The sequence below is a fragment of the Anas acuta genome, chromosome 2, assembly GCF_963932015.1.
Source record: "Anas acuta chromosome 2, bAnaAcu1.1, whole genome shotgun sequence".
NCBI lineage: Eukaryota > Metazoa > Chordata > Aves > Anseriformes > Anatidae > Anas > Anas acuta.
In genome coordinates, this window is record NC_088980.1 from 58,680,631 (window position 1) to 58,708,440 (window position 27,810).

At 41.2% G+C, this 27,810-nt stretch overlaps 1 protein-coding gene across 4 annotated transcripts in view; it reads left to right on the forward strand.

Annotated features, from left to right (window-relative positions):
- The window catches only part of GLI3 (GLI family zinc finger 3), a 217,308-nt gene that overhangs the window by 37,100 nt on the left and 152,398 nt on the right, over nucleotides 1-27,810 (forward strand). The window contains exon 1 of one of the 4 annotated variants that reach the window (XM_068674896.1): nucleotides 27,118-27,378. The exons of the other annotated variants lie outside the window; for them this stretch is intronic. The gene's annotated coding sequence lies outside the window, so the exon portion shown is untranslated. Of the gene's footprint in view, nucleotides 1-27,117; nucleotides 27,379-27,810 lie in introns of those variants that run through there. 4 annotated transcript variants of the gene reach the window in all.

Consider the following 27,810-nt stretch of genomic DNA (forward strand, 5'->3'; position numbering starts at 1 on the left):
TTCCCAGCTTGCTGTCCCTGCAGGTTGTACAGTTCTCTTTCCCCAGCTCTGGAGATCAGGCGGAGACAATTTCCGACCTGAAAAAGCGAGGCACAGAAATAAAAATGTGCAGATGTTGCAAGCAGAATGGTAACATTGCTCCTTCATCTGTTCCCTTCTAGGTAGGTGCAAGCAGTCCAAACTTCCTATAAAGAGGTTAGTGAAGAGTTGGGAATTGGCTTGTGAGACTGCTACCATGTGAGCCCAATGATACCAGTTTATTTCAAGGAGTGGAAGGAAAGGAGAAGCTAGAAGGAGGTGGAAAGGAAAAAAGAGATTACACTTTACAGTGCTTTCTTTAAACTTTTTTTTTCTTTTTACCTTTTTACTTAAAAAAGTATCTTGTACAAGAGTGTTTTCATATTCTCAGAAGGCTTCTATTCATAAACACTTGTTTTTGTTTCAGTGCTACAGATGCCTGGCAGTGACATATGATGAAAAGGGGACCATGTAAGCAGGGGAAAGGAGGAGGATATTTTACATTTCAGGGTTTAGGAGTGTTATGCTCAGGAAATAAAAAATTAGCAAGCACTTATAGGTGTCTGTTCTTTCCCATTCTTTATTAAAATGCGTATGATGTGGATCAAATGACTTTATTCAGCGCTTAGCATTTCAGCTACCTTGAAATGGGAGACTGCAGGCAGTTGGATAAATACATTGGAAAGCTGCCCAGTTTTACTACTGCTTATATAAGCTTGCCCGTATGCTCTGGGGAATCCTGTTTTGTTACATGTCACATCAGGATGAGTATCCCTAGTTTCCCTTTAGCTCTGGGATGCCAGAAGTAGATGAGTGGTGGGAGTGATGATGACGGCTGTCCCACTCTCTCCATTTTGGGGTAACAAAAGACCGTCATTAGGGACTTTGGCCAAATCAGGGTACTACCCCTCTCTGCTTTGCTGTCATCTGAAAATAACACGTGATGTATATTACTCGTGATAAGTAGTTACGGTCGAGTTATAAATTATTCTGAAATTGCCATGTTTTTGGAGTTGCCTAAATGATAATTAAAGCAACTTATTGTGAAGCTGGTATAATTAAGGATGTGTAAACGACTCCCTTATTAGACTGTGTTTTTATCGGGTTTCAAGAAACAAGGCATCACAGCTTGTTTATATGCTGGTATTTTATCTCTGCAGATGTATGTGCAGCCCTCAGCTGTGCTACATTTAAGATTGGATTTGAGGTCTGGTCCTTCCCTCGGTTGGGTAGCTGTTCATGTCAGACGAAAATGCCTGAGAGTTTCACGCTTCAGATATTAGTATTGTAAATTCACCGGTGTGGTAAAGGAGATGGCTTTGAAATCTTTAAGCAGATTCTTTTTTTGTCCTTGTCAATGATACTGGCACGGGGATACATCTGTTTGTGGAGGCTGACCATTTACAGTATGAATGCACATGCAAATTCCTCACTGGACCCTGCAGATGAGCACATGTGGGATATACCTGCATCTGCTCCAACTTACCGCTACATCCTTCTGCTTGGGTTCTCCACCAGGAGAACCACGAAGCCATGTTTTCTTAAGTCTGTACCAGTAAGTAGCAATCTATCTTCCTTATCTGCTGGCCTAATTTTGGGTCAAAAATTGCTGTTGGCTTGGCAATAAACCCTTGCAACTGGGTACTGTGTGATGATGCTGGTTACTTGCATTTTACAGTGCTCATTGAGGGTTGGAATGCTCTGAGGACTCCTCTGAGGCTTGGAGTGATGAGGACAGTGCATTTTATGCCATGTTTCAGAGTAAAACATAATCTTTTAGGGTATTTGTGATCTGTAGAGGCATTTAAGATGAAGGTCCTCTCATGCAGAGCAAAGAGTAGAGCAGACTCTGTTGAAGGTAGTGTGAAGAGGAGGCTGAGAAGCAGGTTGGATGATGACAGCGGTCACTGAGTTGAGGTGACATGGATCAGCTGGTATGGCTGTACAGAAGCTGCTATGGTTCTTAATTCCTTGCTGTCTCTCCAACTGGTAGCATCTATTCTTCCCTGAGAAGTCCCTTTTGTTCTTTGCCTGAAACCCACTAAGCTGGGTGGAGAACATTTCATTGTGTTGCATATTCTGAACTGTCCCTAATCCAGCCTTTTACTGTAAAATTAACTTCAAACAGTGCTTGCTTGAAGATAATGACCTAACCTAAAAATCCCAAATCCACATAGTGTATAGTCCTCTTTGGATGCTGACAGGTATTCTGGAATCATTTGCGTGTATGCATGTAGGTAGGACTGGGATGTTGTTATGTAAAATGTCCATTTAAGAATAGATTTCTAGCTTGGTGAAACTTTGAGGAAAATCTTTTTACTTCTTTTCATTGCAGATGTAAAAAGAGATTTGTCTTTCTTGATTTACAGTGTTGAGTTAGAATAAAGTGGCAGGTGTCATTCTGCCAGTGCAGACCCATGCATTCAGAAGTGTTAGTTCATATGGTTTTTGCATATGCCCTGGGAGTTGCTGTTAAGTCAATATTTACTTTTCAGGGAGTAAATGTCAAAGTTGTGTCTGTGCTACTGCTGCCTCAATGAAAGAGTTATTTGCTGTGTCACCAAGCATCCTACAGAGCAGATTCCTGGAGTTTTAGAAGTGTTATGATTAGGAGCTAATGGAAAGTAGCTGGAAACAAAAAAGGTGTTTTTCAGCAACTCTATATGACTTTCCAGATCATCTATTTACAGTATTTTAGGCAGTGGCTCTCTCAGGCTTCACAAGCAGCTTGTAAGTGCTTCTCCTTTACGGTCTTCAATAGCATCAACGAAGGCATATGTCAATTGGCATCACTGAAATTTTGGTTAGAAATATTATGTTTTTTTATTATTTATATTTTGTAGGAGGAGGACAACAGGGGAGAGTGTTCAGTCAAAGACTTTGAAGCTGTCTTAGCAGCCTTTACACGTAGACTACTCTTGGTGTAGTTGGGGTTCCCTCCCAGCAGAAAAGCGGTGGGCTTAGCTGAAGATAATAAAGGTCTGATAGGAGGTAGAATGTATTAGACAAAAGGTTGCAACATGGGCTTGTTTGAATGTTGAATCATATCATATATCATAGAATATTTTGGGTTGGAAGCGACCTTAGAGGCCATCCAATTCCAACCCCTGCCATGGGCAGGGACACCTCCCACCAGACCAGGTTGCCGAAAGCCCCATCCAGCCTGGCTTTGAGCACCTCCAGGGATGGGGCATCCACAACTCCCTGGCAACCTGTTTACTCTGAAGAAATCTCTAAAAATACACTTTTGTGTCAGATCACTGTTCCCTTCCCAGGGGAACCCAACAGTGCAGTGTTGATGCGGATAAGATCTCTAATGGCGGAAGGAGGCAATCTGTGGGTGCAAATGTGTGTTGCAGTAGCACGTTAGCCCTGGGCACACCTACAGTGTGTTTGTGCATAAATGCATCTTTTCTTCCTTGCTTGCTTCCCACAGAATGTGGCCACCACTTCACAAGGCTGTGGGAGGGAAGCTGGTGGTTATGCAGTATTTAACCTCTGACTGCAGTTAGTGGGAAGCTTAAAAGCCTTCTGGGAAAGAGGCTGGAGTGTGAGGCTGCCCACATCTTCTCCCTCAGCCTATAAAGCCAGGTGAAGCATGAACTCTTTGGAAGCTAGAGACTTCTGTGGAGTTTATAGCCTGATTCTGCAGTGTACTAAGGTGAGTGTCTTTCTAATGGGTCTTGACTGAACCCACAGGAGAACAGGAGCAATAGACCCACAGAAACGATGCTACCCAAGTTTTGCATTTTCCTCTTTTCCACTGAAGAAATCAGCGGGGAGAAGCATGTCTTTTAGTGACTGCTGAATATAAGCAATTAGAAGTCATTCAACATTTAGACTAGCTTAAATAGGTTGCACTGTATGTTCTCATTTATTAAGCGTTCCTGCTCTCCTGTGCCTTTGTCTTTGTGCCTGGTGTCTTTGTTCAACGTCTCTCATCAGTTTCATGTATGAACACTTGGTATTAGATCATAGAAGCACAGAATGGCTTGTCTTGGAAGGTTCCCTAAAGATTATTCAATTCCAACCCCCTGCCATGGGCAGGGACACTTCCCACCAGACCAGGCTGCCAAAGGCCCCATCCAGCCTGGCTTTAAACACCTCCAGGGATGGGGCATCCACAGCTTCTCTGCGCAGCCTGTGCCAGTGCCTCACCACCTTCATTGTGAAGGATTTCTTTCTTATATCTGACCTAAACCTACACGATTTTTTTTGAGTTTTAAACTGTTACCACTTGTCTTCTCTCCTTAACTCCACTCTACAACCCCGACTTTCTTAGCCTTTCTTCATAGGAGAGGTGCTCCTCTGAATAATGAGCACATGGGCCTCCATTCTGAATGCCTTGGTGCTCCACAGAAACTGGCTGCCATGCAAACCCCTTTTGCACTCCAGCTATGAAACAACTGATTAGAAAGTTTGGATTTTCTCCTTAGCTTGCATTTAATTTAGTTGGATTTTGCATGGAGTGAGAATTATTAGTCTACAGGTGATGCATAACAAAAAACTTAGATAGTTCAAACAACATGGCTTGTGCAAACACTTAACACATTGAAATACAGTTAAGCAAAGGATCTAGTAAAGATCAACCAGTCCGTACTTTGGTCATGGCACACCAACCATGCTTTTTTGCATAAATGTGAGTATATTTTTTCTACTTTGTAGATCATGTAACAAAAGGGTAACAGATGAATCTAATAAATATTCCAGCAAGTGCTTTCATGTGCTGTTTACTGTAAAATAAAATTAAAACTTGGAGCATATGTTAGTTTTTCAGGGAAATAGGTTTCTAAAAAAAAGAATGAGGAACACCTCAAAGGCTAGATGTTAGCATTTATATGTACCAAAGAAAATTTTTAACAGACAAAAAAAATATCTGGATTTGCACTTCAGAAATGGCATTGTCTTCATCCAGTTCATAAATGTGAAGCTGAGGTGAAACTACATGGTTAAACTGTGATGTGACAAAGGCAATGTATAACCTCTTTAAAGTCTATATAAATCAAACCTTTAACCTGCTGCCTTTAAAAGGGAATGCCTAGAGAATGCTTTTGTATAACACTTTTTTTTTTGTATTCCATTTAAATGTAGATTTTTAAGGCCTTTAGTATAGTGGTGCATCTTTTGCAATGAAATGTTAATCAGGACTCTTTTGTAGCAACTTGGTTGGAAGATAAAATATTTAGTGCTGTTGTATATTGAACCCACATTCCCTATATACACACATGCTATTCCCCTTCCCCCATTGCCTCTCCTCCTTCCTGCTTTTTTTTTTTTTTATTCCCATCAGAGTTGTGAGGAATTATTCTAGTTATTATTTGGAGAGCTGACCTGTTCTTTCCATTACTAATAACCTAAGTTGCTTACGTTTCTGGCAGACTGCTACTAGAGAAGTGTAGGATCTTGTAGTTGGGTGAGTAATTGTCGATTATTCCCTTTTCCTCATTATCCCTGTATTTCAGAGTACAAAACAATGATTATAGAAAGTAAATTTTATTCTTATTAACATCACATCATAGTGAGCTTAAGTTGATTTCCTCTGGTGTAATGGGTCAGAGTTTGGTCCAAGATTAATAATTGTTTCACAGAAGTCAGATTTAGTTTGATTTTTACTTTTTGTCAGATCCTTCTTGTTGATTTATTGATTTTTCTCGATTATTTTCTTGATTACTTTGATTTTGTATACTTGGTAGAAGCCATAAGGATAGTATAATGATTGTAATGCTCGATTGAGTTAAACAGAGCTTTCCACAAAGCATTAGACTTCACAGTCCATGTATGATCATCCTTGACTGTAAGGCTTTACTTCAGCTGTGTCTCTAGTGGACCAGTTTCATTTTTGTAAAGAAACACGAAAAAAGAACTTGAAAGCGGTCAGGAGTTTATCTGTCATGGAATGGCAATGTGGGATTAAGGCATCGGGTCCGTTTTCAGAGGAGTCCAAAGCACAAATTTGGACTGAGGGGGTGAGAGAAGCCAGGAAGACTGTTCAGCATTCTTGCATTGGCAGGCATTTAGCATGGGATTATGCTCTGCTTTGTCTAAACTCTGCTTCCACAGAAATCAGTGAGAGCATGAACAGAGCTGAATCAGTGCATGCAGCCTGATGATCCTTCTTTCCAGCTCAGCAGTGACCACTGTACTGGAAATACTCATGTGTTCATTGTTTCCTCCTTTTTAGCATACATACAGAAAGAAAAAAAAACAAAACCACAGGGACTTTGGTAAATACTTTGACTCCTTCCCAAACTTCATCTGTTAGGCTTTTATCCTGAGCATAACGCTCTCTTCTCAACTGCCCCAAACTATTCGTTATAGCTGGATGGTACTGTGCAAATACAAACCAAGCTGAATGTTCAAAATCTAAAGACAGATTGTGTCATTATACCTTATTGCATGTAACACACTCCAGAACACAGATACCTCACCTCCTCTGGGGGGATGGTGAAGTTTCAAGTATTCCATTTTGGAAAATGGTGCCACGTTCTGTCAGTCTCATGGCAATGCTATATTACATAGGCAAGTTCAGACTAAAATAATGTCAGGTGATCCAGTTCTGTATTTAGCAGGGGGCTAGCTTAAATATTTTTTTCCTGATGTCTTTGCCAGTCGCTCTTCCAATTCTTCAGGAGTCACTACAGCGTGAGGAAAAACAGTTTTTGGACTACTCACCCTCCCAAAAGAATCACTTTCATAAAGAACGAACAGGCTGAACAGAATGAACAGCCCATTTCTGTATGGATTTCAGATTTTATTTTATCTTGGTAAGTCCCGAGATTTTGCAAGAATCGACATTCAACAGTTGTGTGAGGAGGAGGTGTCTCTCACTCCATTTCACTGAGAATTTTACTGGGAGGTATGGACTGAATTTCTTCCACTTGGTATATTACAGTGCAGCTACAGCTCCATTTGTCAGTGACACAGTATTTTTAATGATATTTTCTTAGTTTTGTACCAAGGAGTTGGTGTTCAGACCTAAAACCAAAGTAGCGGGCAGTAACCTGTGAGAGCTGAAATTAAGCAGGCAGTGCTGTTACATAAAGGTGCAGTAAGAACCATCCTGTTAGGATACAGTAAAGGTCATGCTAGATGCTAACAGTGAATTCCTGGCATTACCAGGCTACTTCAGATTGGGTTAGCATCTAAATAATGGAATAGCATGCCTGAGGAAGGCTTTTGCTATAAAGAAAGTAATTTTTGTTCATGAAACTTCATGCTAAGAAGCGCTGCAGTCACCAGTCAGTGGCAAGGACATAACAACATGCATTGATCTTGAGCCAGACAAGGAGAGGAGGAAACTCCTTTTCCAGAATGATGCTCCCTGAGACTCCTGGATCAGTGCTGTGTGTGTGTTGCTTCACTGGATGACTCCTCTTGGTGTGCATTGGTTTTCAGGGAGATCGTGAAGAAGTTTTCCATGTTTAGCTCATAGCACTTTGCACAGTACACCCTTTGGAAATGCTTTCTGGGAACCTCCCTGAGATTATTTGAGCACAAGGTGGGATCCTTAAATTTTTTAAAAGCCGTTGTGATTTGCTCTGGCTGTAATCAGCTCCACCCGGCCTTTCAGTCACTGAGCAGAGCTTTACAGAGCCTGTAAATGCTGTTCCCTAATTGCTTCTGAGCAATAAAAGGAACTCTTACACTAGCCAGATCTTTTTAAAAAATTGCTGTTAAATATTAAGCTGTCTTTTATGGTTTAAATGAGGCAGCCTTGTTCTGCAGGGAGCAAGAACTGGGGACCAAACCATTTGCAATCTGAGTCTGATCAACTTGCTATCAGGCTGGACTTTATTCTTCCTGGGTATGTTATTTTTGTCCGTAAAGGGAGGATTATGTATCCAACAGCTTCTATGCTTCCTACATGCTTGAAAGAAGAGTTTGACATACGTGGGGCTCCCTTAACATATGTGTTTAAGGGGGTACCTCGATGTGCCTGTGGCCCATTGATGTCCATGTCCTGCTTCCCTGAGCATTTTGCTTTTCCTCAGGAGCCAACTATCAGACAAGGGTGCCTACACGAGGGGGATGCTCCTCAGGCTCTCAGCGTCCCCTGCCTTGAGGTGCACAGTGTGGTGCACTGCCTCTGAGGCAGGTTGTGGGGCTGAGGCCACATCCACCACCTCGTTTGGTGTTGCCTGCCCTTCACAGCCCCTGCTAGAGGCATGGCTCCATCCTGGGCTGTGAGGACTGGGCTGCAGGATTTTGGGAAACAGACTAAGTGGTGGAGTAAGGCTGGTAAGGAAACAAGGAAACTTGGAAATATAGGGTATGGGAAATGACAGCTGGATTGAAAAAAGTGAGGGGGAACTGTTCGGAAACTGGCAATGGGTAGAAGGTACAAAGAGCTGAAAGAGCTACAAATAAGTGATAGATGAGATGCCTAGTAGAAAAAGAGCAAATGGGTGGGGAAAGACAGACAGGAGCTTACAAGAAAAAGAAAAAAAAAAAAGAGATGAACATGTGAGCATTTTCTTGAAAAAGAGGATATCTGTGGTGAATCACAAGTGAAATATAAAAGTAGAGTAACAGAAATGAGGTTAGAAAGAACCAGAAAATCCCCAGCCATGTGTACACATTCAGAAGACACCTATATCTGAAGGAGGAGGTAAGGATGAAACAGGAGACAACTTATGACAAACCAACCACCATATCCTTAAGCATATTGAGCCCCGGCTTCTAGCCCCATTCTTGCTGCTTCTCCACCTCGCTGGGCTTCATTCTGATTAATGAAGTAATTTAATATGGTGTGTGGAAAAGAGAGCGTTTTTACACCTATAGAGAGAGTGATGTCACATGTTTTGGTTAGGATGGCAAGAGTTACAAAAATAGTCTGCGTGAGTGTTTTAAGTTGGAAGCGATGATGAGATCACAGCTTGAGTTGAAATGCAAACATTCTGCTGAAGCAACCTCATGCATAAGAAGTGGCCTGTAGAAGTTCTTTTCTTTTTTTTTTTTTTTTTTTTTTTCTTTCTTTCTTAAGGAAGCCAAACAAACCTGAAACAAAAATAACCTCTCCCCCGGATTTTTTTACGAGGCTGTTCGGGCAGGCCCCAGCCGATGACTCTCACGACAGGAAACCTCAGTTTGCAAGTATTTTGAGAGTCACCAGGGTTCTCATTATCCTAAGTCTACAAGTGATGATTGGTGTAGTGTGTAGTGGTAAACATGGATGTACAGCAGCATTTACAAAAACAGCATAAATCAACTGGTGTCGGCTTTTTGGTGGCAGAGTTCCCAGCGGAGTTGCCCAGCAGAGAATTGCAGGAGATTTGACTAGTGCAGAAGGATGTGCTGCAGGGGGGAGAGATAAGGCTGCCTGAGTATGAGGAAAAGGAAAAACAGCATGGCTTGCTGAATTTGCCAGAGTTCAGAACCATGACTGACAGGGGCACAAGATGGGCTGGGTGCTGAAGAAAGTGGGCTGCTGTTTCCATTCTTTAGTATAGTTCTTTAGGTTTCCACAGGTTCATTAAATTTCTTTTTTACCCTGTGTTTTAGGTCTGGTACGTCTGGGTCTTCTCACTAGCCATTTGTTTGTGTTGATGTGGCAAGACTGGCCTTCTCTATTTTTTTTCCCTACTTTTACCTCCTCTTTTCTTCCCTTCCCTTCTAAGTTTTCTCCAGTTTCATTTTGTCCATCATCTGGTCAGGAGATCAGAAGCATTTTGAAGCATCTCTTTGCCAGTTTCCTGTTGTTTTCACCTCTTGTTTGCTCTCATTTTTTTCCCTTCACATGCTCCTTGCAATTTTTCCATTCTCTCTCATTTCCCTTTTCATTTTTTTCAGTTCACCCCATTTAAAATTCTGCCCTCTGCTTCTGAAGCTTTACTCTCTCTGCTACAACCGTCCCAATTTTTGCTTGTGGAGCTGTCCTGCACGATTTTCCTTGTATCTCAACCTGGCTGCTTATCTTCATTTGCTGCTTTGGCAGCCTAACCTTACTTGGTTTCAGCAGTACCTGTCTCTGATGTTTTATTCACTGCTTGATATAATTGGAGCAGAATTTACTACCTTCTGTAGTAAATGAGGCGAAGGAGTCATACTCCTGGAGCTTTCTAGAGCTATTCTCCAGCTCTGTTTTGTTTACAGAAATGGGAATTCCAGTTTTCTTCACGTGAGTTAGAGATCTATCAAGGATTCCCTTTTTCTGTGCCCTATATAAGTATGTTTTAGTTTCCAAGGACAATGAGCACTAAATTCACAAAGTGACCCCAAGTCACTGCAGGATGGAGGGAATGAAATGGAGGACATTACTAGTACTTTTTTTTTAAAAAAAAAAAAAAAAAAAAAGGTAAAGAACGTACATCAGACCTTCCTCCTGTTCATTCACCATTCCCAAATCCTTTATGCAACTGGCAGAATGAGAACTCCTTTATTATATGTCTCTGTTCAAAAAATTGCTTGGGACAAGATAAGGTGATGAATGGATGCCTCAGGGCTCTGATGAAAAGCTATATTTACTTTTTAAAAAAGTCTTCCTATTTAATGAAAAACAGACACCATACTAGACTGAGCATGCCCTCAAGATATGCCAGTGTACACAAAACACAGAAAAATCTGTGAATCACATCGCATAAATGGTTGCAGATACTGGCACTGCAGTTCTTCACAGGCACATGACAGTGATGTTTACAAGCTGTAGGCATTGTGCAGATTCAAATTAAGTTTAGAAATGAACGTGATATAGATTTTATTGTTGCTACATTTGCAGTAAGTAAACTGGATGCATTGGTATCTTGTATTCATATATTGGTAGTGTTTGTCCAAATAAAACTGTTTCTCTTTTTATATACATTTACTTCAGTTCCAAGTGCTGATATTAAGAGAAGTGAATTTCTTAAAAGAAGTTTTGCTAAGGCTTGTAAGACTTTGATTAGTCCCATAGAAACTGGTCAGCAGTTCTGAGGTCCTGTGATCATGACATTGAAATGGCCACAATCTGACCTGTGGCAAAGATGCTTCAAAGTCTGGCATATGTGCAGAGTATATTTAAAGGTACAAGGAAAGATTATTTTGTCATTGTCATTTCCCTTACCGATAGTCTGCCTGATGTCCCGTTCTCATTGCCATTTATTTTGATGTGCTAATTGGTTGCTGTTTTTCAGAGGAAGCTGACAGGGAAATCTTGAATTCCTTTCCCAGAAGTGTTCTGCTTGTAAGTTGGGAAAAGCTAACAGAAATATCCCGAAATAACACAAATATTTCCACCAAGACCACATCCAGGTGTGGAGTAGCTTTTCTCTCTCCCTTTGCCACCATCCTGGGTACTGGTACAGGCTAAGTCAACAGGGAAAATGCTACATCCCAGGAAACAATCCAAGATAGGAATGTGACCGATAGAAGAGTTTATCTTACTGCAAGCCAACATTGTCTACTGGTACAGCAAGGACAAGCGTCGTATCGAAGTGAAAGCCCAAGGTGGTGGGCAGAAATGTGTGCTACTGAACAGGGATGTAGCTGCTGTGTGCCTTCTGTGCAGAGCTGGTAGCAAGGATGGGGGCTGTGTGGTTTATAAACAGGAGCGATAGAGAACAAACATGTCATGATTCATAAACTGCTACCACCAGATTCCTTCAGTGTGATGATAAATAATACAGTGTCGTTAACTAAAATGTACGTGAGTCTAAATGATTTATTTTCTGTGGTATAAAGCTTCAGGAGGAGGTCAGAGATGGTGTCCGTGTTCTCATGCTTCTACAAATGATGGACCAACTCTGCAGTAAAAGGCCAATCCTTACTCTAATGTACAAAACACAGAGACAGTTTCTCCTGACTGAAACTGGAATATTTTTGGAGAGATCATACTGTGGTGTTCGGAGTACTTTTAGAGACAGCAAAGTTCTTCCTGTTTCAGCTTGCTGAAAGGGAAACTATTTCCCTTTAGTTTTAAACTTCAGGTTCTTCCCACAGCTACCCTCCGTAGCCTGGACTGAAGTATGTGTAAGGAGAACAATCTTCAGGTTTCAGGGCAAAAAGGGGAGTAATGGCATGCATAATGCTAGATGAGTATTTGGTATTTGGCTATTTGTACACAGTAGCATGTCTTTGGGAGGCAGGGGAGCTGAAGACGTTGGTGGAAGTTCAGTGGAATTCCTTGAAATCCTGTAACTATTTCATAATATTTCATAAACTTTTGTAGACAGAATTGCATGTATAGTTTGGATCTCATGTGTTGTCTATCTGTACTCAACATTATGATATGGATGATAGTGATTTCTCCATCCTGAAGTGTATAAAAGATGTGGGATTGTATGCTGTCCTTTACAAAACTCCTAAGGAGAATACAGTACCTCTGTGTGTGGCAACTTGAATGTAAGCTGTATTTAAATGGGTTAGCTGTATTTAAATGGACAGGTCTGTAAATATTTTGTTAGTCCATACCAGATTATTTCCAGGAAAAACAGCTGACCAGCTGTACCCTCACTGCTGCTTTGCTGACTGGCCACATAATGACAGCTCCTGCTTGCTTGAGGCTGCTCGAATGCATTAGGAAAAGCTACAAGATACGTATAATTATTTTCTTCTGGGCAGGTAATTTTTGCAGTTCCCGTCATGACATCTTGTGTAAACATTTAGCATGTTAGATTGTAAATTGACGTAATGATTATGTTCTGACCAACCTTGTAAAAAGTTGGATGTTCCCTGCTGTATTTCCCTTTGAAATGAATGATTTCTGGGGATGTGAATACTTCTGTGTTTTTTAATGCTCTGAGGCAGCTCTTTGGCATGTCTAAATCAGATATATATCCTTTGGCTGTTGCCTGGGTGGTGCTTACTGTGTCAGGCACAAGACTGGCTGAAAATACCTACTTTTAGAGGGCGCACGTTTTGTTTTCACCCAAGGAGGTGGGAGAGTTCAGTAACTGAAAGAATTAACAACGCAGATGTTAAATGAAGAGGTGTAATACTGAACAGATAAAGATAGGTGTTTTGTTTTGTTTTTTTTTTCAATGTTTAAGATGTTCTTTCAAATGGAGATCTCACTGGATGATGCTGTTTTACTTTGGCATATGTTAATGGCTGCCCTGAACCCTCGTATGCTCCTGTGCAAGGAGAGATTTAATGGTGCATAATCAACTTTTCCAGATGCTTAACAGTGCAAAGCCTTTGACAATTTGTACAGGAAAGGTATAAAGTGAAACATTTGGATTTTGGATGCAACAACTCCATCTGACTTGATATAAATTGAGGCAAGAGCAGTTGACTTTACATGTAGACTGTTCTGAACTAATGTTGACCCAGTGTATCAAAGGAGGATGTGTCAGAATCAAACACACAAGGTCATTCAGAGTAAATGCTGGTCTTAAAGCATTGCATTTGGAGCAATGTTTCTTTTTGCTTTTTAGCTTGCCATAAAGTATGGGCCTAGTTTAATACCATTTTTACTGCCACAACAAAGAAGAATTTTTGACTGCAAAGGCAACTGGAGCTTCAAAGATTGAGTGTTTTGAGTGGGATTCTGACCAGCTACAACTGCTAGGGTCCAATTTCAGTTCTGCCACTAATAGTGTAACCTCTCCATGTTCGTGTGGACCACTCTAAAATCGGAACTCGGGACTGTATGATGATGCTAGTGTCCTACAGAAGTATGCCCTGGAACAGATTATCCCTGTCTTACTGGGGAAACCATGAGGTCTTGCAGAAAATATGGTGCTGTTCATGAGGGATCCTCAGCACTGATATTTTCCTATAGAAAGGATGGATCTTTATCCCTCACTGTTAAAGTGAGCTTTATTACTACGTGTACTTTCTCTATCCACAAGCAGCTGACATGACAGTCATGACACTAAAATAATATTCTCCAATTTATTTTTTTTCCTCTTTCTATGCTGGGAAGGGAAAGGACATGAAGCAGAAACAACAGGAAGAAAAAAGAGGGAATTGATGGAGTAGTACCAGTTAAAACTCTTCCTTTCTCAGTTCTGTTCCTATGCTAGTCCAAGTTGCAGTATCATGAGGGGGAGTATTATATGTATTCTAGCCTGGCTGTAGTTTCTTGCTTATTGGCATGCTTCAGGAATTCTAGGAGTATTTTGATTTTATTTTTTTCTCCTTGTTGCTCAATTTCATTCACAAGAACTTCACATTTTTGCAGTTACTACTCATACTTCAAAGAAGTAGCACTTCAAAGTGATGTCCTTATGGATACTGTGGCACCAAACTTTCTCTTCCTCAAATTTTGTCTCTCTGATTCTAAGAAGTGTTCATCTGCTAATGAGGGATGGCTGTCAGGGGCTTTACAGAAGTCCTCTGTTGAACCCTGCCTCCCTCCTCTCTTGCCATCTGAATTACAACTTCTAAGAAGAGCTTACAAGCAATGATGTGGTTTGGATCCTGAGAGCTAATCAAGGCCAGCAGCCTAGGAACTGCACAGATCTGTTTTCTGTTACTGGATGGTAGTGTCTTTATTCATAGAATCATAGAATGGTTTGGACTGGATGGGACAAAAAGATCACCCATTTCCACCCCCCTGGGACACCTCCCACCAGACCAGGTTGTCCAAAGCCCCATCCAGCCTGGCCTTGAGCACCTCCAGGGATGGGGCACCCACAGCTTCTCTGGGCAACCTGTGCCAGTGCCTCACCACGCTCTGAGTAAACAATTTCTTCATTATGTCTTATCTGAACCTACCCGTTTTTAGTTTAAAGTCATTCCCCCTTGTCCTATCACTACACTCCCTGACAGAGTCCCTCCCCAGCTTTCCTGTAGGCCCCCTTTAGGTACTGTCAGGCCACTCCAAGGCCTCCCCGGAGCCTTCTCTTATCCAGCCTGAACAACTCCAACTCCTTCAGCCTGTCCTCACAGGAGAGATGCTCCAGCCCTCTGACCGTCCTTGTGGCTCTCTGGCTTCAGTCTAACAGGACTGTGTTCTTCTTGTGCTGGGAGCTGAACACAGTGCTGCAGGTGGCGTTTTGCAAAGGCAGAGCAGAGGAGGAGAATCACCTCCCTCAGGTTGGCTTTCTGGGCTGCAAGTGCTTATTGCTGGTTTACGCTGAGTTTCTTATCAGCCACTATTCCCAAATCTTTCTCTTCAGAGTTGCTCTCATCCCATTCTAGGCCCAGCCTGTATTCATGATTGGGGTTGTCCCAGCCCAGGTACAGGACCTTGCACTTGGCCTAGCTGAACCTCATGAGGTTCCACACCGATCTTCATTTGGACACCGAGCCATTGACGGCAGCTCTCTGAGTGTGTCCATCTGGACAATTCCTTACTCACCGTGTTCCATCCATCAAATCCATATCCCTCCAATATAGAGACAAGGATATAATGAGGGACAGTACAGCAGTAGCTGTTCAGATATTTCCAGAACTGAGCTCAAGAAAAACACAAGTGGTTTGGCCAGTAAGGGCTCTTCCAAATGGCTTGCTGTGTGGACACAGCTCAGCTGCTTTTCTTACCATCACAGATGTACTTGTGGTCATCTATTTTGAAAGAAATATTATATGGACAAGACCTCTGATTTAAAAGGCTGAGAGTCAAGTCAGTGATGACGTCTGTGGTGTGCAGTTGTGTGCAAGCCTGGTAAGACTGACCTTGTTTATTTGTATCTCTTCTGAGATGGAAGAAACATAGTTTGGTTTGTAGCCTGCCAGGAGATGTATGGTACCCATGAAGAAAAGCTGCTGTTGTGGTGTTTCTGTGTGCAGTGACGTCTGGGCAGCTTGGCCATGGGAAGAGGAAATGTGGGCAAAGGCTGGGACCGTGTGCTTTGTGCTGCTTTCTTGGATGGGTGGGTGGATGGATGGATGGATGGATGGGTGAAAAGGTTGTTAATGAGAGCTTTAGGCTTGTCATTATTTAGTGTGTGCCTTTTGCTGGGAAAATTTGATGCTTTGGCAAAAGTCATTGTGATCGGTGTAGTAGCAACTGTGGAAATACCAGAGTGGGAGGCTTTCAGAGGGCAGTACAATATTGATGCCAAGCTGTGATAACAAAGGTCTGTGTTAAGATTAGATAAATTGCTGCTGTCCATAGTCCCACACCACAGCCTCTCTTGCCATGCTGTTAGCAGAGCCCAATTAGTATCAAATAACTAGCCTGTCAGAGTTGGGTGGATACGTTAGACCTTTTTGTTCAAAATTACTGGCTTGTAGTTGTTGTTTTGACTGTTCCCAAACTCATTGCTCTGTTTGTACACAGTTGTCACCAACGTGATGTTGGATGCCATCACCATGGCGTATTTTTCTCTAGCGTGCATAGCTTTTAGAGTTTATTTGTAGAGCATTTCCAGCACCAGCCCAGGTACAGATTTGTCTTCCCCAGCACCCTTTTTGTGTTTTATCTCAGGTTTGTGCTGCCCTTAAAGGCCAGTTCCACATGCGCAGCTTGGTAGCCCATGGGATCAGCTAGGATTTCCATTTTGCTGTGTCACCCCACCCCCATCTTGGGATTTTCATATAGTGGGTAGCATTCTTGTGCCTATATTTGCATAAGCTGTCCCCAGATCCTGCTATCTCTCTAGATCTCTGTTAGCTCTCATTCACTATCGGATTTCCGCTAGCTGTGTTTATCTTTAATACTCGCATGCTTTAGTTTCTGGAGTAGCTTTTGCACATTTTTTTGATGCAGATTTCTGATGTTTTCAGCATCGGTGTGGAAAACGGACGAATAGCATTAGTAGCAGCAATCTGGACTTTTGCATAGCTGCTTATATGCATGGTCAGATTTACTGTTGTATTTGAAACCAAGCTGAGGAGGTTGTGAAGGAAATGAAACCCTTTAGAGCCAGCTGGGGGAGCGGATGGACAATGTTGTTATTTTGGAAGCATGAAAACCTGTGATATTAGGCTTGTTAGCATAGCTTAAAATCGCTACAAACTTTTATTTCTGAATTACTTTCTGGCCTTCAGGATGGAAGAAGAAGGGGTGATAGGGCAGTGGGAAGGAATTATTTGCTCTTGTGCTAGCTTTTTGTATTTTACTCAACAGTGACTTTTTGATGAGGAAAAAAAGGCGAGAAAAAAAGGGGTGGTGAATAAAAGAGAAAAAGTGGAATAAGGAGAAAGGTGGGAAAGTAAGGAGCTTGGAGGGGAAAAGGTAACACAGGTATTCTTCTCAAGTTAAATTCATAGTCTTTGTAAAGTACTTTTGTGCTAGACACAGAGTTCCTCAAATGGTTTCATAAAAATGAACAAATTCTCACAATTTTATGTAAGGCTTTTTTACCTGCTTTTTTAGCTCATAAGAAGCCATTCCGTTCATGCATATGGTTAGAGAAATGATTTCCTATTTGAAATACACATGTTCAATCTACATTAAAAGCAGGAAAAGTTTTGTTGTTGTTAGTTCTCATAGAATCCTTGATATGTTTACTAACAGGAAGAAATGTAACTCCATTTTAAAGAAAAAATAGATGCAAGCCATATGTACTGCGCACGGAAGGAAGCATCTAAAATCTGGTTTGAGTAAAGAACTGTTCTGTGATCTCTTTGTAGAGCTGAAGGGAGAAGTATTTTTTTTGTTAACAACTCCCTCGTCCCAATTTTGCTCTGTGCTTGATTTTCTCTCCAGATTTGTTAGCTGTTAAGGGACGCTAGCAGTTTTTTAAAACTTATTATCTCTCGATGGTAAATACAACTTCCCCCAACTTTGAAATGAAACACTTTGGCAATGCAAGTTAAAATTCAAATTGGTTAAAAAATAAACATATACCAGCTACACTCAAATGCCTGGGAAGTTTTCATGAATCACTAAGGTTATCCTTTGCCTTCTTTACAAACACCCACACGTACTCATTCACGGCAGTTCTTTCACAATTCTGTCCTCCAGCAGTGAGCTGTTTCAAAGCCATCTGAAGTCAAATTCTGCAAGTAAATAAATCTAAAGTTTTTCTCCCACTTCTCATTTCTACCTGTGTTTCTTTGACATGGAAATTGTCCAGACCATGTAAGAAGAAAGACGGGATGTGATTTAATTATTCCACAGCTTTAATAACTTATCTGGGAACAGTGACAATTAATTGTACTGTACAGTTCATCAATCTTCGCTGATCCTGGATTAAAAAAAATGAAAGTGTTCTTGTCAAGATAGGGAGCATGTGCTTTTTCTTCTCCAGGTGATCACTAGCAGTACTACAAAGTCCCCAGTCAGCTAATGCTTCCTTAAGAAGGAAATCCTTAAGACTACAAGTTTTTGCTGCAGTAAAGAAAAGGCAACGTTAACAATGTAAAGCAAATGAAAGGAAACTGAAGAACCCACTGGAAACAGGTAGCCAGGATTCCCACTGTTCCTAATGCCCTATGAAAGACACCCCCACCTCTGTCTGTATTCCTGTGCTAGCTCAGAGTTTGATGCCAAGAACAATGGGGGAAAATGTGTTTGATTAAATACAGGTTGTAGAGTGGGAGAACCATCAGAGGGGAAAAGGGGATGACAGAGAAAATATCTGGAGGGGGGTGGGGGGGGGAAGAAAGGCAGGGGAAAGGAGCCCAGCTCAGTATGCTGGGATTAGGTGGGAACTTGGAGGTAGACATGGGAAATCATCAGGAACAGGGTATGCTGGCTGGTGTATGTGACTGGAGGTCAAGGAAGAGACATTGAGAGAGAAGTTGGGAACAGCTGAGCAAGAACGCTAGCAGTTCCGCCTCACAAGGAACAGGATGGAGACAGGATGGATAGCTGAGACTGCGGCTAACATCTATTGTCAGATATAACGAGTCTGAGATAAGAGGTTTTTGGAAAGGAGTGTGGGTGCAGCAAAAAGGACTGGGATGAGGAGATATTAGTAGGAACAATGCAGCATTTTAAAAAGAACAAGATGAAAGATGGAGCAGCAGAAGTACACTTCAGTGGAAGAAGAAGAAAGTTTGTTCTCACTACAGCAACCTTCTTCAAAGGCTAAGGTGGAATTCAGTATGCAAAATTTGCAGTTATCAGCAAATGTCTGTGAACCTGTGGTGAGATATTCATGTTCTCCTGCCCTAGATGTCCTAGGGTATAACTTACTACTGCTACAGGGCATTTTGTCTGATTGCTTCAAAGGGGTCAGTGGGTTGAATTGGAAGCACCCATTTCTTATGGCTGCCACATTCTGCATTCCATTCAGCTTTCTTTTGTTTTTTTTTTGTTTACACTATATGAAGCCACATACAAGACATTAAAATATTATTATTTATATCACAAAGTCATGGTAAATGCTCTGAGAACGGTTCTCAGGTTCTTAAACTGAGTACCTGCAATTAGGGACATTAAGTGGGTAGTTTGTGTATGTGATGAATGATACCATCTCTCTACCTCACAGGACCATGGTAAAATACATTCTGTTAATGCTCATGAAGCATGCCAATAGTATTGTGATGAGCACTAAAAGCCCGGAAAGAAATGAGTAATTTTATCTGGAGATCTGGATTGCAATGAAGTGCAGTAAATGAGGCAGAGGGGCCACACGTTGAACTCTGAGAAGAGAACTAAACATGTGCTGTCCACCCCATGAAGCAGGGCTTCTGTAGAATAAAAACAATATGTAACTTTGTATGCATCTTGAAATACATGTTAATTATGAACATGATGGTCCACAAGCCACCTTAATTTTGCCATGTCTTAAGGGCTAGATGCTGGGTTCAAATGATGATCCTTCCTGTTACATTAGTGTTCTAATAGCAATATGTGTGCATGTATATGCAAAGCTTGGCAAACACTGTCATAATTTTGTTTTACAAACAGTTGTGGCAAAAATACACTTACTCTCAAGTCATTACAAGTAAAACATTCCAATTTGGGAAAAGGGAGGATAAATTAAGGGTTTACTGCCCTTAAATGTAGATAGTTGCACCCATGTGATGGATCTTCCTGGGTAGTACTCCTCAGATGAGTGGTTCCAGGACTGAGTCTTTGGTGATTAAGCAGTTCTGGCTGATTTTCTCTGTCCCTCCAAGTGCTGGTATCCCACCGTTCTGCCATGCTGTTGACATTCTGTGTACATTGCCTAATGATTTAGAAATCCGCTCACATTCCATTAAAATTGTAATTACTTACCTCAGTAATGAGACAACTTGCTGGGCATAGGCATTTTATTGGTTTAAGGTGCAATTTGTTCCCTGTTTCCTTTGGGCCCGCTCCTGCCGTTGTTTCCTGCTTGTAACTTCCATTGAAGTGAATAGTGGTTTTGTCTTCTGGAGGAGTTGAGGAAAAGGCCCTTTTTGCCTGTAAACCCAACTTCTGCTGTCAAGGTCTAACATTTCTACAACTGCACTCCTCTTCTATGAAGATGGCTCTGTTCACTCCTGGGTCACGTTTTTAATTGTTAGACTTTATGAAGACTGTACATGTATAGTTTTTCTAATTTCCAGTTTGTGACAGGTTTTATGGCCAGTCTGGCAAAAACAAGGTATAGTCAGTCACCATTTTCCTGCCTACATATTTGTGAGCGGGTGGTAAGTTGGGTGTATGAAAGCATTCCTGTGTATTCCTTCTCAGTGACTGACTGAAACTTGGAAGACAACTGCCTGGTCCTCAGAAGAATCCTCATTTACTTGCAAACAGTGTAGACCTCTTAATCATTCAGATAGTGCCTTAGTGCGCAGCACTGCATGTGAATTTTAGCACATCGGGGTGCTGTAAGTTGGAAGATTTTTCTGGAAATTTTCTGAGTCACATCCCTTAGCAGCACAAAAGCAGCTTGGAGTGGGAATAGGCTTACTTCGGGATTTCCTCCAGGGCATGGCTTTCTGTCTTGATTCTCTGATGTCTAGTAAGGCGCTGGTTCTGATCACAGATTTTTCTTCTGATGGGACGTTTATTGCACCTTGCTCCTTGGATGCTTTCTTGTATGATCAACGTAAATCTCTCTGTGAAGATGGTGTTGGAGGGGCTGGTAACAGCATTTCCTCCAAGTGTCTGTTGTCTTTTTTTTTTTTTTTTTTTTTTTTGTAATTCTTTAGTACAGAAACTCCTGACGCACAGTCAAAAATGGTTTTATTTAGCTTTATTTCCTCAGGAGGTTAGGGTAAAGAAGGTAGTGGTGTAGAAGGAGATGGTTACATATTGGAGGAGATGGTTATATTTTAACATGGTTAAAAAAATCTTTCAATGAGGGCATTTGCAATTGAGTGCTGAGAAGAGAACTGGGTACTGACATGCTGTTGTGAATGCGGAGTCAGATGTAACAGGATGAAGTATACATGTATGTTAGTGGCATCTGTTTACATAACTTCTTCAGGCATTTGTATATTTTGTTTCCACTTTAATTTGAGGCTTCAACAAGCTTTGTCTCTGAGACAGTCTTTCAAAACTTAACTTCCCAGAATTTCCCAGCAAAACGGCAAGTTTCATCTTGTTTTGACACAGAATTGTAACTTGAAAATAGGCCCCATTGGCTCATAAGCTTCACTAACATCAGCAAGTCTCTCAGTGATCAGGATTGAGTCTCGGAGTGGAAACAACCTGAAAGCTTCCCTGGGCTTTATGCAGGGTGCTTTCTCACAGGACTATTAATTTTCCTGTGCCCAATGGATTCTGTAGTTATCCTTGTGAACCACAGTTTATGTCTGGTGGGTTCATGATGGGACAACTCTGAGTAAAGGCTGAACATCTCTACATAAGGTGTCTGAGATGGTATACGGTAATTTTTTTATGTAAACCAAAGGGTTATAGTTTTTGTAGCCCTTGTTTGTATGGGATACAAAAAAGTGTTTGCCCCAATGAGAGGAAATTGCCAGAGAAGGAGAGTTTAAAATTTCAAAATGTATTAGATAAAAAGAAACAAATGGAAGGCTTCATGTGTTTGGGGAGATGAATTGCATTCCTGCTGCTTGCTTGATCGGCAGCTAGTTGTAAAAACATACTGATACTATGCTTTGAAAAGCCAGTGAGCAAATGCAGGCCACAGCAGAGAGCTCAGTTCAACAGTTTCTGAAATTATATAGACACCGCTGATTTGTGTCTGTTAGATTGCTGGTTCAAGGCTTTGGTTAATATCAAAAGTAGTGCATGTACTTTGATGTTAACACCCTTTAATGTCCAAGTTTACATCTTTGTTTCCGTGATTTTTGAAGATAAGACCCGAAAGAAAGGGAAGTATGAAGTTCAGTGAAGCTGACAGTGGTAACCTTACTGCTCTGGAAAAGGTTTTTTTAGTCTTAAGAAGGGAGGTGCAACAAGCAAGCCAGATATGTATTCTGCTAGGAGAAGACTGTGGACTGTCAATCTTTTTGCCATGAAAAAATTGTATTTTCTAATGGGAATTTGTTCTTTACATCTAGCCCGTTTTGATGTTACAATTCTGGTACATCTAAAAAGACTAATTGCATTTTGTAGGATATCATCTGCAATTTTTTCTGCCTTAAAACAAAAAATGGCTGTGCCATGGCTGATGATGCCATGAGTAACAGGAGAAGTAACATTTGGTGTTTAGGTTATGGATTATCTTTTGCTATTTTTGCTTTCACAAGGCTTGTAGTAAAACAGGCCCAAACAATGAGATTAAAATGAAAATATTATAATTAATCTTAAAGGTTTGGCAGTTTGATATGAAATATATCTGTATCATAGTTCCAAAAGACACTAGTTGCTCTGTAAAGGGGGCAAAAAACCCTTATTGGCAAGATGGACCTTATGTCCTGTACTGGAGAAGAAAGAGAACTACTACTTTGAAAGAAAAAAAAAACAATCTTTGAATATTTAGCAGGCTGGAGAACACTGGTAGATCAAGTCCATTTTTATTACTCAGTTTTTCAGGAAGCTTAAGCCATCATTCAGAACTTAAGGTAGCTTAGATGCGTAGAGGGGGACACTGGCAAAATTTCTCTGCTAATGGTACAACAGGCAGGAGAGTTGGATAGTGTAAATCCAAAGTCAGAGTCAGGGCAAAGAACGTTTGAAAGATTGACTTTTTATTGTTTTCCTGTTTTTGTTTTTGTTTTTTCTCATATTTTTTTTCTTCTTTCTGTAGAGGGATGTGGTAAATACTTATTAGTCAACAGTTCTGTATTTGTGGACAAGTTGTGGAAATTGTGGACACCCATTTTACGTAACAGAAGTGGGAGTCATGCTATGTTTTGAAGAATCGGAACATTTAATATATGGTATGATGTAAGGCAGCTTTGCGCTGCCTCTTCAGTATATTTTGTCTTCAGATCTAACTGGATCTTTTTGTATATATATACCAAATGGACTTTGTATCTTTCCATGTTTCTCGTGACTATTTGCTCTGTAGGAATACTATTTCTCTTATGAAATTATGGTCCATCAGCATTTTATGAATTTGGTGAGTGAAGAAGGCAAAGTTGTGAGAAATGAAGTGACTTATGGAAGACCAGGGAGAGATCTGAAGAACAGAGGGATCTTCAAACCCAGACTCCAATGTGAATTCTCCCATGAAAATTTTACTTGCGTAAGAACTGAAGGTTCAGTCATGACTGCTAGTGCTGATTCTCCTGTACTTAGAAAAAGTCTGTGGCCCTTTTAGAAATAGTTAAAATTCTTAGTGGTAAATTTGAGGCAGTCTTTTTTTTTTTTTTTTTAATCCTTTCCCCTCTTTTTTTCTTCCCTCCCACTTTTTTTTTTTTTTTTTTTTTTTTAAAATAGGCTCTTTTCAATAAAATCCATTTTTCTTGTTAGAATACTTTCTCAATTGGAATGAATCCTTCCTGGCTACAATTCCACATTCTTTCTCAGTACGCAGAGGTGATGATACCCTGGGCAGGAGACAGTTGAGGTCTTTTTTGCTTGTTTGTAAATCATAGAATCACTCAGGTTGGAAAAGACCTCTAAGATCATCTATGCCAACCTTTAATCTAGTACTGAAGTCCACCACTAAACCATGCTACTAGGTTCTACATGTGCATGTTTATTGAAGACCTCCGGGGATGGTGACTCAAAATAGTCAAAGTGAATTAAGTTTTCAGGTGGTTCCCTTCTTCTCCAGCCTTTAACCCATAAAAACTGTGTTTATTTTGGTGGGGGGCGGGGAGGAGGGAATGAAACGTAGTTTGTTTATTTTTGTATGAAATGAGTGTTGCCTGAAAATCCAAGTGGCCAACAATAATAAGGAAACAATGAAATCCCCTTTTGCCAGATTGTTTTGGTGCCTTCATCCATGCACATAATTAACAAGTTAAGAAATCTTAACCTGCCATGGCTAGTGTAATAGGAAGAGAGGGTGACGTTTTACTAAAAAATGTTTGGAAACGTTTTGAAGGTATGACTATTATTATGACTTAACTGCCTGATTTCAGGTGTCCATTGCATGATGATAAATGGAAAAACAGAATATTGCTTAAGATAGTTACAAGCATTTAAATAACTACAAGCATTTAAATAAATGCAATTAGATTGTTAAAAGTTTGCAGAAATATCCCAATGTCTTAAAATCTGTTACAGAACATTAAGGTTAGAAAGATCGAGGCAGATGTAGTCAGAAAAGTGAAATCTCAAAAAACGTTCCGTTCATCTCTGGAACTCAACAGAAAACATTAACGATTAGCATAATTTTTTACCTACAAAGCGATCTCTATCCTTTTTTGCCTAGTCAACATGCACCAGTCCTTGGGGCTCCATCTTTTTCTTTTCAGCTGGTGGTAGTATACTTGGTAACTGGGATTTGAAGACTGTAACTCTGTGAGGTAGTATGGCAGCACGCATCTCTGCCACAACTTGTGCATCCTGCACGATGGAGAAAACAGAAGAATGGTGTGAAGAGAAAGAGGTTGGCCTCTGGGAAGGTGCATCACTTTTTAAGGTGTAAGGAGAGGCTTGTATTGAAAGGAGGGAGGTACCTCCATGGTATAGGCAAGGAAGGCAGTTTGTGAACTTTTATACTTACTGCACCTATCTGCTAGGTAAAGAGATGGTTTCAGGTTTGTGGTTTTCTCAAGGATACCAGATTCTTGGGGAGAAACAGTGTAGATAAAAGGAGTATACGACAATTTCTGTGGATTAGTAGCTCTGCAGTTTTTAACTAATGGACTAATGACTAGAAGAACATTCAAAGCTTATTCAAATCCTTTGGTTTGCAGGACTTCAGTGTTTTCTGAGGAGTTTTTTTCTTTGTTTTTTTTTTTGCATCCTTAGCTATAATTCTTGCATTTGTTGTTCAGCATTCTTCCCCTCCTGAACAGTTTAAACTTCTGATGAGGGTTGTGAAAAGCTCATTTCTGTGTTCCGGTAGTCACCATGCCTGTGTGTGTGCTTGTGCAACAACATCCATGTATCATCCAGAGCTTCTTCTAGAATCAGCTGGATTTTGTGAAATGTAGGGTGTGGCTGAATTTGTGTGTGCACGTGTACATACATACGTGTGTATACCTGTATATATATCTATAGATATCTGTATACCTCTGCACACAAAAAAATGTATATATCATTTTAATCTGAGACCTTGATGAAGTCATTGTTCTCAGCTGTGATTGCAGCTACTGCAAATCAGGGCAGAGTAACCTCTAACATATTTTTAAACAGCTGGTATGCTTCAGAGGCCAGAAGTACAGGGATATTGTGGAAACACTGACTCTTACTGCAACTGTGCAAAAGGATGCAGCAATAAATAAATAAATTTCGCAAGGAAATAGGTGATATCTGCCATCTAAACTGAAGTGTTGTCATGGCTCTGGGTTGTTACAAACTGCTTAGTGACTGGATAGTGATTGCATTTAGCAGTTTGAACCCATATGAGGGAAAAAAAAAAGGAAAGAAATATTAACTTTGTATGCAAAACACTAATTACAGTAACTTTTATATTCTGTTGCTGCTGAGGTGTATGGCCTGTAGGTGTTAGAAATGGAGATAGTGTACCAAAGGGGGGTTATAACTCCTCTGTCACTATTTTGCTTTTTTTTTTCCTGGCTTCTAAGCATGGCTAATCTAATTTACGTCAGGCTACAAACGGCTTTGTAAAACAGCTTTAAGGCCCGGTGTTGCTGCTGGCTTGGTAGAAAGTGACAGCACCACAGAATATGTCCCCCAGTGTCTACGAGTGAAACGAGGCGGTTACCCTCAGATAGGCATAAACGCACTATTAGATGGTTGAGAAATACATTTTTCCCCCCTAAAACCCTCCTGGGAATTTATTGTAGCGCCTTTGATGTAACTAATTAGCCCGCTCAAAGTAAGCAGTGACTAACAGCCTAATAACGGGCTAATGGAAGGAACTTCATAACGTTTTCAAATCAGGATGCTTTGGAGTGTCTTGCAAGAGGCTGAGGAGCTTTTCCCCGATGAGAAATGGTTGCCAATAGTCAGATCCTGATGTCTGCAGTCGTTTTTCTCTCTATCTGAGACCCCGGTTCTTTGAAGAGGCTAGATGTCGGAGCGGAGCACTAGTCCCAGAGATATTCTGAAAGTGCTAAGTTTGGTTTCAGCCTCCATCAGCAGACTTGGAGCAAAGAGTTTGGGGCTATTACACAGCAACTTGTAGGCTTTGCTGAATTTTGTACGGTGGAACACTTCATAAAAGGGGAAATGAAAAAGTCAGGTTGTTTTTGCAAGAGGTCCTTTTTTTTTTTTTTTTTTTTTTTTCCTAGTGTGAGTTTCTCAGTCCTTAAGCAGCAAAATCAAAACATTAAATGTACTTCACCAAGGAGGGGAAATGTTTTTGCCTACTTTCTGGTCCTGTGAATTTACAATGAGAAATGATATATCTAAGTGTTAATTTTGCCAGTTACTTCTCCCTTCAAATGTCTTCTATTCCTGCATTCTATTCTTTTTACCGTGTTAACAAACATCTCCAAGACATTTCACACTTGCCCAATAGCCTGCGCAGTGCTGATGCTGGACCTGAGTCCCTCTTGCTCTACTTGCACGAATAGTTTCACCGAATCCCTGGGCTTATGGTGTGAGTAAAGCAAGCAGGATTTGGCCTTGTAGGCCCCACGAAGGTAAACTTAAAAGCTCACCACCTGCTCGATACCTGGGTGCAGGGTTTAGTGTTTCTTCCGCAGCAGCCGATGTCGTCACTAACACCTAAACCAGAGCATCGGGGGCTGCGCTCGTGAGCGGTGTTAAGTATCACTGCAATAATCCACTGTCTGTAATGGGAGAAACACGTAGCACTGAATTTGGGAAGGGAGAAAATGGCTTTCAGCTGTTTTGGTTTAAATTGTTTGTTTTTGTTATTTTAAAGCCTGGGTGGAAATAGGCTGGGAGACAGCTTGTTGAGAAAGGAGGCTCCCATTTCTTTGGGGGCCTGACCCTGCAAGTTGCTGAGGATTGGTGCCTCCGTTAGCTCCACCGAGGCTTGCAGCCCAGCAGGCTGGGGCTCCATGCTGCAGAGGCTCAGGCTGTGTGTACGGACTGGCTGGCCGCTCACCTGAGCGACTCTAGGCAAGCTTGGCCAACAGGATACTGCGGGAATCTGGCTCAGCAGACAGCTTCAGCAGCTTGATCCAAGGTCACTGAAGTTAGTGGGATGGCTTGAGTATCAGGTCAGTAAACACACATTCCCAGATGTTGCTCTTTTTTTACTTATTTATTTTTTTCCCCATGCCCTGCAAAATATTGTTGCCTTGCTCGGCAAGATGTTGGGTCAGGGGCAAGGCAGCCCAGCCCTGCCTTCTGCCTTCCTCGTCTGCGTTTTGAGGGGAAGAATCCTGGGACTGACAAAGAGGTTTCCACAGCGCCCTGTGCCTTTGTGTGTATAGGTAGCCCTGTGTTCCTGAAGTAGGATTTCTCATTTTGAATGAGATTTTTGCCATCTGTCTCTAGATTTGATGCTAGGGTTTGGAGAAACAGACTCCCGGTTATATCTGAATTCTTTAACTGAATTCTAAGATGCTTTGTACAGTTAGCAACTTCCCCAGCAGTCCTGGGGAAGAGTTACGTGCACGGCTGGAAAACTCTGCGAGCCGTGGTTCAGG